The sequence below is a fragment of the Balaenoptera ricei genome, chromosome 17, assembly GCF_028023285.1.
Source record: "Balaenoptera ricei isolate mBalRic1 chromosome 17, mBalRic1.hap2, whole genome shotgun sequence".
Taxonomy (NCBI): domain Eukaryota; kingdom Metazoa; phylum Chordata; class Mammalia; order Artiodactyla; family Balaenopteridae; genus Balaenoptera; species Balaenoptera ricei.
In genome coordinates, this window is record NC_082655.1 from 38580304 (window position 1) to 38592096 (window position 11793).

General features: G+C 37.1%; 1 protein-coding gene across 1 annotated transcript in view; it reads left to right on the plus strand.

The window, feature by feature from the left end:
* RPL30 (ribosomal protein L30) overlaps nt 1–11793 on the plus strand; it is a 451366-nt gene that overhangs the window by 407575 nt on the left and 31998 nt on the right. The window lies entirely within an intron of this gene.

Here is an 11793-nt window from a genome sequence, read left to right on the forward strand (position 1 = left end):
CAACAAAGAGTAGCCCCCACTCGCCACAACTAGAGAAAGCCCGTGCACAGCAACGAAGACCCAAAGCGGCCAAAAATAAATATATAAATAAATTTAAAAAAAAAAAAAGTAAAATTCCCCTTCACTCACTGGCCATTCCACTTACCTCCCAAAAGACAACCACCACTAAGAGTTTTGAGTGTAACCAGCAGATAGTTTTCTATTCATTATATACTTAATCATGTAGTTTGGTTTTGGCTTGTTGACATAAATGGAGCTTTACTGTTTATATTATTCTACAGATTGCTTTCTTCTTGTCTTGAAGGTCTTCCATGTAACTACATATTGAGCCTACCTCATTTTTAAAGCTGTTGCGGAGTCATCTTTTGTGTAAATGTGCCTTAGGTGATTTAACCATTGATCCAAACAATTCCATATTTGCAAAATTATCATATCAATGCTGCTGTAACATTCTTACATACACACGTAACATTTTACATATACCTATTTGTTTGAGGTTAATTTAGAAATGTCATGCTAATTTGAAAAGTTTGGTAAACCAAAAGATAATATTAGAAGCACTTGGGAAGAGCAGTTTTAACACATTGACTAGAGATGTATTAATGTCTTTTGTTACCTGAACGTTATTGACCAGAGAGACATAGCAATATCACTTAATAACAAATCACCGGCCATAGGAGTTAGTTTCTGCAAAAATCACCCAGTCAATAACGAGTTTAAAAGCACAGACTTTGGGGCTTCCCTGGTGGCGCAGTGGTTGAGAATCTGCCTGCCAATGCAGGGGACATGGGTTCAAGCCCTGGTCTGGGAAGATCCCACATGTCACGGAGCAGCTAAGCCCGTGTGCCACAACTGCTGAGCCTGCGCGTCTGGAGCCTATGCTCCGCAACGAGAGAGGCTGCGATGGTGAGAGGCCCGCGCACCGCGATGAAGAGTGGCCCCCGCTCGCCGCAACTAGAGAAAAGCCCTCGCACAGAAATGAAGACCCAACACAGCCAAAAATAAATAAATTAATTAATTTATAAAAAAAAAAAAAAAAAAAAAGCACAGACTTTGGAGTAATTCTAATGGGATTCAAGGCCCAGATCTACCACTTAGTAGCTGTATGATCTTGAGCTAGTTATTTAACCTCTTTAAGTCTCAGTTTCCTGAGAGATAATAATTGCACCTTCTCAAAGGGATGTTGTAAGGATTAAATAAGATAATGTATATGGAAAGTACTTAGCAGTGTCTAGCATACAGCAAAGGATCAAAAAAGCTGTCACTATGCATCAGTATTTAATAATTATCATATAGAATAATGTGCTAGATGGAAAAGTTTCTGCTATTTACATACCTAAATTTATTGACATAAAAGATAAGGATGAGGATTCTTCAAGGATGTAGAGTTGGGGAGTATAGCACTATGAGTTGATAAACAAGATTAGGCCCTGAAAATTATTTTAGACATTTTTACATGAAGCAGTACAGTACAGTAGTCAAGGGTGTAGGCTCTGGAGCCAAACTACTTGATTTCGAATTCTATTCCACCACTTATTAGCTTTGTAACTTTGGGCTAGTTACTTAAGCTCTCTGTTCTGTTTCTTCTGTAAAACATCTCCTTTGTTTCATCTGTAAAATGGGGATATTACTAGGACCTACCTTATAAAGTTGTTGTAAGGTTTAAATAAGTTAATATGTATAGAGCACTTAGAATAATGCCTGGCACATAGCTATGATGATAATGATAGAAACCTTTCTGTTATTTGGCAATAAAAAGAAATGAGGGAATTCCCTGGCGGTCTAGTGGTTAGGATTTGGCACTTTCACTGCCATGGACTGGGTTCAGTCCCTGGTTGGGGAACTGAGATCCTATAAGCCGTGTGGCACAGCCAAAAAAGAAAAAAGAAATAAGCTATCAAGCCACAAAAAGACATAGGGAACCTTAGATGCACGTTACTAAATGAAAGAAGTCAATCTGAGAAGATAACATACTGTATGATTCCAACCATGTGACATTCTGGGAAAGGCAAAACTTTGGAGACAGTAAAGAGATTAGTGGTTGCCAGGGTGGCGGAGGAAGTAGGGGAGGGATCAACAGGTGAAGCACAGGAGATGTTTAGGGCAGTGAAACTACTATGTATGATACTGTAATGGTAGATACATATCATGCATTTATCAACAATAGAATGTACAACTCAAAGAGTGAACCCTCATGTAAACTAGGGACTTTAGTTAATAATAATGTGTCGGTGTTCATCAATTGAAACAAAGATACCACGCTAATTAAAGACGTTAATAATTGGGGAAGCTGTGCAGTGAGGGGGAGGAGTATTTGGGTACTCTTTGTACATACAAATGCCCTAGAAAATTTAAACCTTTTTTTTAAGGACTGTAGTAATGCAGTCTGTGGTAGACTGTTAAGTGAAAGGTCTTTTCCCTTTCAGTTAAAAAATGTTGCTCATAGTTAACTGGTATTGCCTAAAAATATAAAGACTTAGGAAAGGGCTTCCCTGGCAGCACAGTGGTTAAGAGTCTGCCTGACAAGGCAGGGGACACGGGTTCGAGCCCTGGTCTGGGAAGATCCCACATGCCGTGGAGCAGCTAAGCCCATGTGCTACAACTACTGAGCCTGCGCTCTAGAGCCCGCGAGCCGCAACTACTGAAGCCCGCATGCCACAACTGCTGAGGCCTGCGCACCTAGAGCCCATGCTCTGCAACAAGAGAAGCCACCTAAAAAGACATAGGAAAATCAGCAGGTGACAAACACCCCCCGCAAAGTGTGCTTGGAAAAATGTTGGCAGGTGATGAAATTTGTCTAGGACAATACCTGAGTTTATGTTACCCATCAAAACCGGTTTATTATCCACTACTTCACACTTACCAAAGAAGCTGTAATTTATATGCATGGTTTAAACAATAATAAAATGAACACCTACGAACCAAATCCAGCCCAAGAAAGGAACATCACCAATTCTCTGGGAGCCCTGCATAAACCATTACCCTCACTTCTGCCAAAGGTAACTACAGTCCTAAATTTTATATGAATTATTCTGGTTTGTCTTTATAGTTTTGCCATTTAGAAGTTATGCATTCAAATAAGAAGTGAAGATCATTTAGTTTTGCCTGATTTTAACTTTTATATTAATAAAATACAGCATATATTTGTCTGACTTGTTTTCACTCAATATTATGGTCTAAAAAAATTTTAAACATCTAATACCAAGCAGATACAAAAGAATGTTGACCACCCACGTTCCTACCACACAGTTTGAGAAAAAGAACATTCTTACTGCTATATAAGACCAGATATGATGCTCCAATCCGGATGTTCCCTTCCCTCCCATCTCAGAGGAAACCTGAATTTTGCATTTATCATTTCTTCTTTCTTCTGTTATCCTATGTTTGAATCATTGACATATTTTAATTCTCTGAGCTGAAACAAAAATGAAATCATATTTGCATTGTTATTTGTTTTTAAAGGAATGTCTTTGACATGTCACCATTGAGTATGATGCTTCCTATTGATTTTCTTTTAATAAATTTATTTATATATTTATTTTTGGCTGTGTTGGGTCTTCGTTGCTGCACGCGGCCTTTCTCTAGTTGCGGGGCGCGAGGCCTACTCTTCGTTGCGGTGCACAGGCTTCTCATTGCAGTGGCTTCTCTTGTTGCAGAGTACGGGCTCTAGGCGCGCAGGCTTCAGTAGTTGTGGCTCGAGGGCTTAGTTGCTCCTCATCATGTGGGATCTTCCTGGACCTGGGCTCAAACCCGTGTTCCCTGCATTGGCAGGCGGATTCTTAACCACTGTGTCACCAGGGAAGCCCCACTATTGTTTTTTATATATCCCTTTTATTAGATCAAGAAAATTTCCTTCTAGCCGTACTTTGCTAAAAGCCCTTCCTCCCTCCCTTCCTTCCTTCCTTCCTTCCTTCCTTCCTTCCTTCCTTCCACAAATACTTAATAAGCCAGATACTGTCACGAGTACCGTGATTTCCACAATAAACAGCCTAAAATTCTTGCCCTCAGGAAATTTACACAAACAAAGCAAGTAAATTATATACTAGGGAAATATATATCATAGGGACAGAAAATAGATTAGAGCTTACCAGGGGTTGGGAGTAGCAAGCTATGGGGAGCTATTGCTTAATGGGTTACAGTTTCTGTTGGAAGAGTTTTGGAAATAATTGGGATGGTTGCACAGCATTGTGAATGTATTTAGTGCCACTGAATTGTACACTTAAAAACAGTTAAAATGGTAAATTTTGTTATCTATATTTTACCACAATTTTTTAAAGTAAGAAAGAAAAACCAGACACAAAAAATTATGTTAAAATGTTAAGAGCTATAGGGAAAAGCAAAGCAAGGGGAGTTGGAGAGTATAGGGGATTGCAGGTTTAATAGGGTCAGTGAGAAGGTGACATTGGAGTTTTAAATGGTTGCTGAAATTCGTTGAATTTTTTCTGTTATCTATGAGGTCATGATATGATTTTTCTCATTCAATTTGCTCATATGGTAAAATACAACTATAGTAATGAATTTTTTATAATGTAGAACCAACCTCTCGTTCCTAGATAAATTCAACTTGGTCAACATATATATTATAATGTGTGTTTTATACACTCAAATTCAGAATGATGTATTTTTTTTTGTTTAAGATCTTTACATTTATGTTCATCTGTGAGACTGGCTTTTTTCTTTTATAAAAGAGTTTATGGTTGTAAATATCTATCCTTGAATGTTTGATGGCGTTTACCTATAAAACTGTTGGGGCTTGGTATTTTCTTTGGGAAAAAATTTTAAATTACTGATTCAATTTGTTTCATGGTAACAGGAACATTCAGATTTTCTAGTCTTTACTTCAGTTTGGGGTCATTTACATTGTTGTAGAATTTGCACACTTCATCTAAATTTTACCTTTTTAATCTCTTGCATCTGTATTCAAGTGCCTTCATTTCATCTAATATAGTTTATTTGTGCTTCTATTGTTTTTTAATCAGTCTTGCCCAGAAGTTTATCAATTTTATTAATCTATTTACAGAACCATTTTTTGGCTCTTTTGATTCTTTCTATTACCTTTCTTTTCTTTAGCATTAATTTCTGCTCTCATATTTAATATTTTCTTCAGCTCATTTACGACACTTCTTTCTACTTTTAATATTAAGGCTCTTATTTGGATGTGACAGAAACCCAACTCAACTAGTATAGGTGGAAAAAAAGAGGAGTTCATAGGCTCATGTAACAGAGAAATCCAGAGTACAGCTGACTTTATGTGTGTTCCAGAAACCTCCCGGCTCCATCTGTCTCTTAGGGGAAGATGCTGCAGGGCCACCAAGGTAGAGAGAGACCACCAAGGTACTAACCCAGCAGAAAGACATCATTTCCTGATATCTCTGGCAAGAGAGTCTCAGAGAAGCCTCTGATTGGTCCAGCCCAGGATAGGGATGCATTCCTAAACCAGTCACTGTAGCCAGGAAATCAGATACTACTCTGGCCAGTCACGGTCTAAGGGGCATAGTTACAGATAGGTCATGACTTCAAATTCTAACCCTACAATGAGAAAGCTGGAAATAAAGTGCTGGTATCCAAGCTAGTTTGTTAGTGGCTGGGTTGGGATTTTGAGTCTTCTTTCCACAAGGAGAATCATGATTTTGTTAAACGTGAAAAGGAACACATTACACGTTAACCTTTCAAACATAAAGAAATAGCAATCTCTTTGAAGTGTGTTATCATTAAATAAGTGATCATAAAATATCTAAAGAGTCACCCATATTTCCCTGCTGTTGTCATACTCGTTACCTTTGAGGGAGTGGGTAATTTAAAAAATGCTTTTCTTTCTGAAGGACACAATGAGTCAAAAGTAATACGTTTCTATAACAAAAATTCACATAAATACAGAGAAAAGCTTTCAAACACTTTATTTCTAATAACATTCAATCAAAATTGTAAATATTGAACCAGCAGTACAAAATAATTTTATAAAAATTTTGGCCATATTTTCCCTATAGCCAATTATATTCAGTTCTGAGGAAATGATCATGATTATATAAGAATAAAGAGCATTTGTCATCAACAAGTTATTTAGAGTGCAAAATTTGTACTAGGCCCTGTAGGGCACTTTTCCTGCTCTCTAAAGAGCTTACAGTCTTTTCACTAACATATGGTCAACAATTAGAAAGCATTAACAATAACTTCAAATAAAATTTTTAGTTTGTGTTTTTTCCTAAGATATCAAAAAATTAGTTATCATAAATTGTGGTCAGCTAAGTGCTAATATACTTGGGCATAGTTGCTCTCTCTATAACACTCATCAATATTTACTAATATAGCAAGGATTATCGGAACATTCTCTGTAACCTGCTATCTCCAATAGATTCCAGTGAGGAAAATCCAGAAGTGCTATGCTCAGCAGTTCAACAGACATAAAGTTCTATTAATAGTTGTGCTTTGGCTAACTTGCTATTGCAACACTAAAAAAATAATAATCCCTCAGATGCATCAACATGATTTTTGACTGATTGTATTATGTGTAATGTTAGATTTCCTGTTTTTAAAGTTTATATTTTCTGAAGTTTCTACCATGAACATGTATTCATTTTTTACTAAGAAAAAATTATTATTTTAATAGTAAAGGAGTTCTTCCTTGCAATTATTACCTAAATAATCACTGTGTCATATACAAGTACTTAGAAGCAGTGTTTTTACCAAAAAAAAAAAAAAAAAAAAAACACTTTTTAACAAAGCTCTGATATCCAGAAAACTTGAAGCAAATCCATACTGATCTACTAAATAACCACTAGCTGAAATAAACTTTTCATTTGTTTTCACAGTGGACTGCTATGAGTTCACCTTTGGGCCTTGTGTCTTCCTAGTGAGGTGCTGGGGCTGAAGCTCCCTCCCAGCCCGAAGCCCCTCTACAACAGTACAGCTGCTGTGGAGAGCCTCTTCTCTTTATCACTGAATATATTTTTTTTAAGTATTTGGAATCAGGGTCACATAAATTGATTCAGTATAATATGCATTACTTTTTTCATCAATTTATATGATAGCATGAATTATGTTTTGCTACAGTTACTTTTATTTTGTTAAGAAAAATTTGAGAACTACCTATATTTTACAAGGAAAAATAAATGAGGCAGATTTCAAACCAAAATTATTGTCCCTAACTGGTTTCTCAGAACTCTTTTTCTGGAAACTGGTGAGGCTTGCAGATCTCTGTCCCAATAGTGGATAGAGTTACATGTTTATTCACGTCAGTTGCACATTATTAAACAGAAAGGGTAATTTACATTAACATAATACAGACTGGCCCCTCTTCGACCTTCAAAAGTTATTAAAGCCTGGCTGATGTCTGGGGACTTCTTTCATTAGGTGCGGAAGTAACGATATGGTTGTTAACTTGCAATATCTCAACTATTGCCCAATACATTTGCTGGGTGGTATTTCTGAAGTAAAGCTGAAGGTCTCCAGTTTGACTCCATATGGGTTAACACTGACAGGGAATTCCTTAACTTTTGCTGAAAGTAACAAGAACTGAAAAGAGAAATTCCACACCTGTCAACAGTTCTCTGAGATTACACTGATTCTGCAATTAAAACCTTGCGATTACAACCAATCTCACTCGTTAACTTTATAAGCTCTGGGGACAAGAGGAGCTGACAAAGTTTTAGATTAAATGACACCTTGTGAGCAAATGCTTTCAACTTTTCAGATACAGCCATGCCTTGCTATTAGAGGTTCATTCTCCTTTCACCCAACGGATGTATTGGGCTACATGAATGGCTTTATGATGTTCACATTGCTGACTTTTGTGAAACAATTCAGAATTGGGTCACCAGATTAGCTTTATAAAAATGAGATGATTGTAATGTTAGATGCTCTAAGAAGCTATTGTATTTACAAAAAGAGCACAGATTATTTCACTATGACCACCCAACACTCTTTGATTACTTCAATGTGGAAAAGAAATATTTTCCTTTAAAAGCCATTTTTAACTCAAGGCCAAGTGTGGAATAAAGCATTTGTTAAGAATGATGATGGGGAATTCTCTGGTGGTCCAGTGGTTAGGACTCTGTGTTTTCACTGCTGAGGGCCTGGGTTCAATCCCTAGTCAGGGAACTAAGATCCCACAAGCCGTGCCGCATGGCCAAAAAAACTTTTTTTTAAAATAATGACGTGGGTGTTTCGACTGCTCAAAGGCTATTAGCTATGCTAGGACTCTTACTGCAAAGTTTAAATGGAAAAAGCAATGAGGTCACATGTTGGCCACACACTCCTAACCTGTGGGTCCCCCAGGAGTGATGCTGAAAGCTCAGCTTCTCTGTACACCGGTGCCGAATCAAATCTTGGAGACAGAGTTTTGGGTGAAGTAGAAAAGGATACCTTTATTACTTTGCCAGGCAAAGGGGGACACAGCAGGCTCCTGCCTCAAAAACCTGTGTGTCCTCACTTGGAGAAGATAGAAGTTTTATAGTAATTGTTCAAATACGGCGTGATCAGCTCATGGACATTCTTCTGATGGGTTGGTGGTGAGGTAAGTAGGAGTTGGCATCATCAACCTTCAGGTCCAACTGGTCTGGGGTCTACATGCTTGTGGGCAGCATATCATCGTTAATCGTTAACTTCTCTCACCTGGAGGGGGTTTCAGTATCTGCGAAATAGCTCAAAGATATTGTTGTGTGCATCCATTGATGGGGAAACAGAGCCTTGCCCCAAGGCTGCTCTTGACTGTTTCTCCCTGGTCTCACATCCCCTCCCTTCCCTAATTACAACTGCTTGAATCTGCCCGCTGGAACTCAGGGAAGGTCATGGAGGCTGAATGAAGGCTGTTTCCTGTAATCAAAGAAATGGGGGACACAGAAAGGCTTTGTGCCCAGGAGCCCCACAGGGCCCTGCTTGGTATCAGGAGATGGTACAGAGCACATCTGGCCAAGAGTTTTGGAGTCTGGATTGGGAATTTCCTAGATTTGCAACCACCACCCTCTGTCAGTAAACGCCAACGTTCACTCCCTAATGGGGATACCAGCTGGCGAATCGTTTGTTCACCATTTCCTTCCCAGCTAGATACAGAGAATTCTGCAATCATCTTAATAGATCACAAAACTGGGTTACAAAGTGGTTGTATGGCCACTGGAATTAGAAAATCCAGTGGAAAATCCAGCCCTGATGGTAGTTTTTCTATTAATTCATTATAAATAGCTCAAGCCTTATCCAACTTGTGCATTTTGAATCTGAAAGCAAAATTGATAAACTCCCCTCAGAGTCTGGGGACTTAGAATGCACTTTGCTATGCTAAGTCTATATACCAGTTTTGGGCAAAAGAAAAAAATTCTAGCAGAGGAAAGGATGGATTCGTGGTTTTACATGCACTTTTTCACAATGTAAGGACAAAATAGTGATTCGTGGTTTTTTTTTAAATTAACTTATTTATTTATGGCTGCGTTGGGTCTTGTTTCTGAGTGGGAGTTTTCTCTAGTTGCGGCCAGCAGGGGTTACTCATCGTTGTGGTGTGCAGGCTTCTCATTGTGGTGGCTTCTCTTGTTGTGGAGCATGGGCTCTAGGCGCGCGGGCTTCAGCAGTTGTGGCATGTGGGCTTCAGTAGTTGTGGTGCATGGGCTTAGCTGCTCCGCGGCATGTGGGATCTTCCTAGACCAGGGTTCAAACCCATGTCCCCTGCATTGGCAGGCAGATTCTTAACAACTACACCACGAGGGAAGCCCGTCATTTGTGTTTTAAAATGTGGATGTGTAAGCATACACTTCTGTTTTAGCATATCCATATAGCCTGGCTTATACATTACCCTTTTCAAAAATTTATTTATTTATTTGGCTGTGCCGGGTCTTAGTTGCAGCATGCGGGCTCTTTTAGCTGAGGCATACGGGCTCTTAGTTGTGGCAGGTGGACTCTTAGTTGTGGCATGCATGTGGGATCTACTTCCCTGACCAGGGATCAAACCCAGGCCCCCTGCATTGGGAGCACGGAGTCTTAACCACTGGACCACCAGGGAAGTCCCTACATTACCTTCTTATGGAAGTAAACACAAGAAGCTTTATCATCTTTTCATAGAAGAACTAAAGGATATGGGAGGAACAACTTTACTTCCCATTTTATACCTTTCTTTATTATTTGAGTTTTACTATAGGCACTTATTACTTTAATTTTGTTTAAAAAAATAAATTAGCAGATTATTTAGATGAAACGTTTTAATTTTGGAATATTCAAATATTATGGAACATTTCAATTTTCTTTATAGGTTTTGAATTACAAAGTTATTAATATTATCTAAAAGAATAATTTCTAAAAATGTCTTAGTAACCACATTAAAGGCCAAAGACAAAAGTATAGAAAGTATCAGAAATTTATACAAATTTCCAAATTTTTCTGAGAATAAATGATTTTAGTTATTATGGAAAATAATGGTATTAATAAGTAATTTGAAAACTTTTACATTACAACTATATAATAATGCTTTTGAGAAAGACTTCTTTCAAGAATGAGCTCTGAATAGAGATCTCTTTAACATATGTTAGAGATTTTTTTAAAAATCCACACAATGGAGAATGGACCTTTATGCCTAGTAAATGAATCCTACTATTTCAGTATTTGATACAAAGTACAATCACTTTTTAAGGTGATCATATTTTACACTAAGCTCTGACATTTTCTATTTACTAGATATCTATACAAAAATACCTTTGGGTCAGGAAAAACACCTTTGGATTACAAAACGTAGCTTGAAAGATGTTATATCAGTTCTGAGTTATGTAACTTTCTGACCTCAAATTATTACTATTTTTGGAACTGCACCAAATATATAGTCTTACTAACCTTGAGCAGCTTTGGAATGAAAACGTTAGTGTCACACAAATTCATATTTCAAATGCAATATATAAAGAATTCTGTATTCTTTTTTAATGAATTAAGTGTAAATGGGAACACTTGGTATTTATTATTCATTTATTGATTCGACAAATACTTATCAAGCACCTATCATGTCCCAAAGAGCTAAATGTATGAATTCAAAGACACATAAAACAATCCTTGTTCTCAATAAAATCACAATCCAGCTTCTTTACTTTGCAGGAAGGATGAAGTCATCTACTCAAGTAACTCCTCTTGTTAGCTACCTCAACTCTTTAAAGTCAGAAACATTAACATTAAAATCAGAGTAAGGATGATAATTCTTCCCTCTATCCTATATTCTTAAAATTAATTACATCATCTTAATAGTCAGTTTAATACAGAAGCTAAAGTAAAAGAGTCTAGTTAATTCATCTGAGCAGTTATCTTTAAACTACATATTTACAAATAAGATAAAACTACAAAATGTTTCCAGAATATAATTCTATCCTGATATTCATAAACACAAGGCACTCATTGGTGGGCAAGATTGCTATCATTATTATTATTCACATATCATCATTTACCAAAATCCCTTGGCAACTTTGGAGGAATACTTGAAAAGTGACTTTCTATGGTGTATCATTTTAACACAAATGAAATATTATAAATGGTTTTTAAATCTTGATTTTTCAGCTGTTTTCCACATCTAAAGCCTAATATTAAATCAGAGTAATCTTAAAAACAAAAAAAATAGGGCCCAAGGAATAGACTCCACATAGGCAACAAATCTAGGTTTTAATTCTTGCTGTTTGTTGCCTCTGAAATACATTTAAAAGTCAATTTAAAATACCTTTAATGTCAGTCAAAAGGATAACACCAATTGAAACACCTCACATAAGTATAAAATCACTAGACGATTCAAAATGGCACATAAAACATGTGTAACCTTTCATTGTGAAAATACCTAATCTT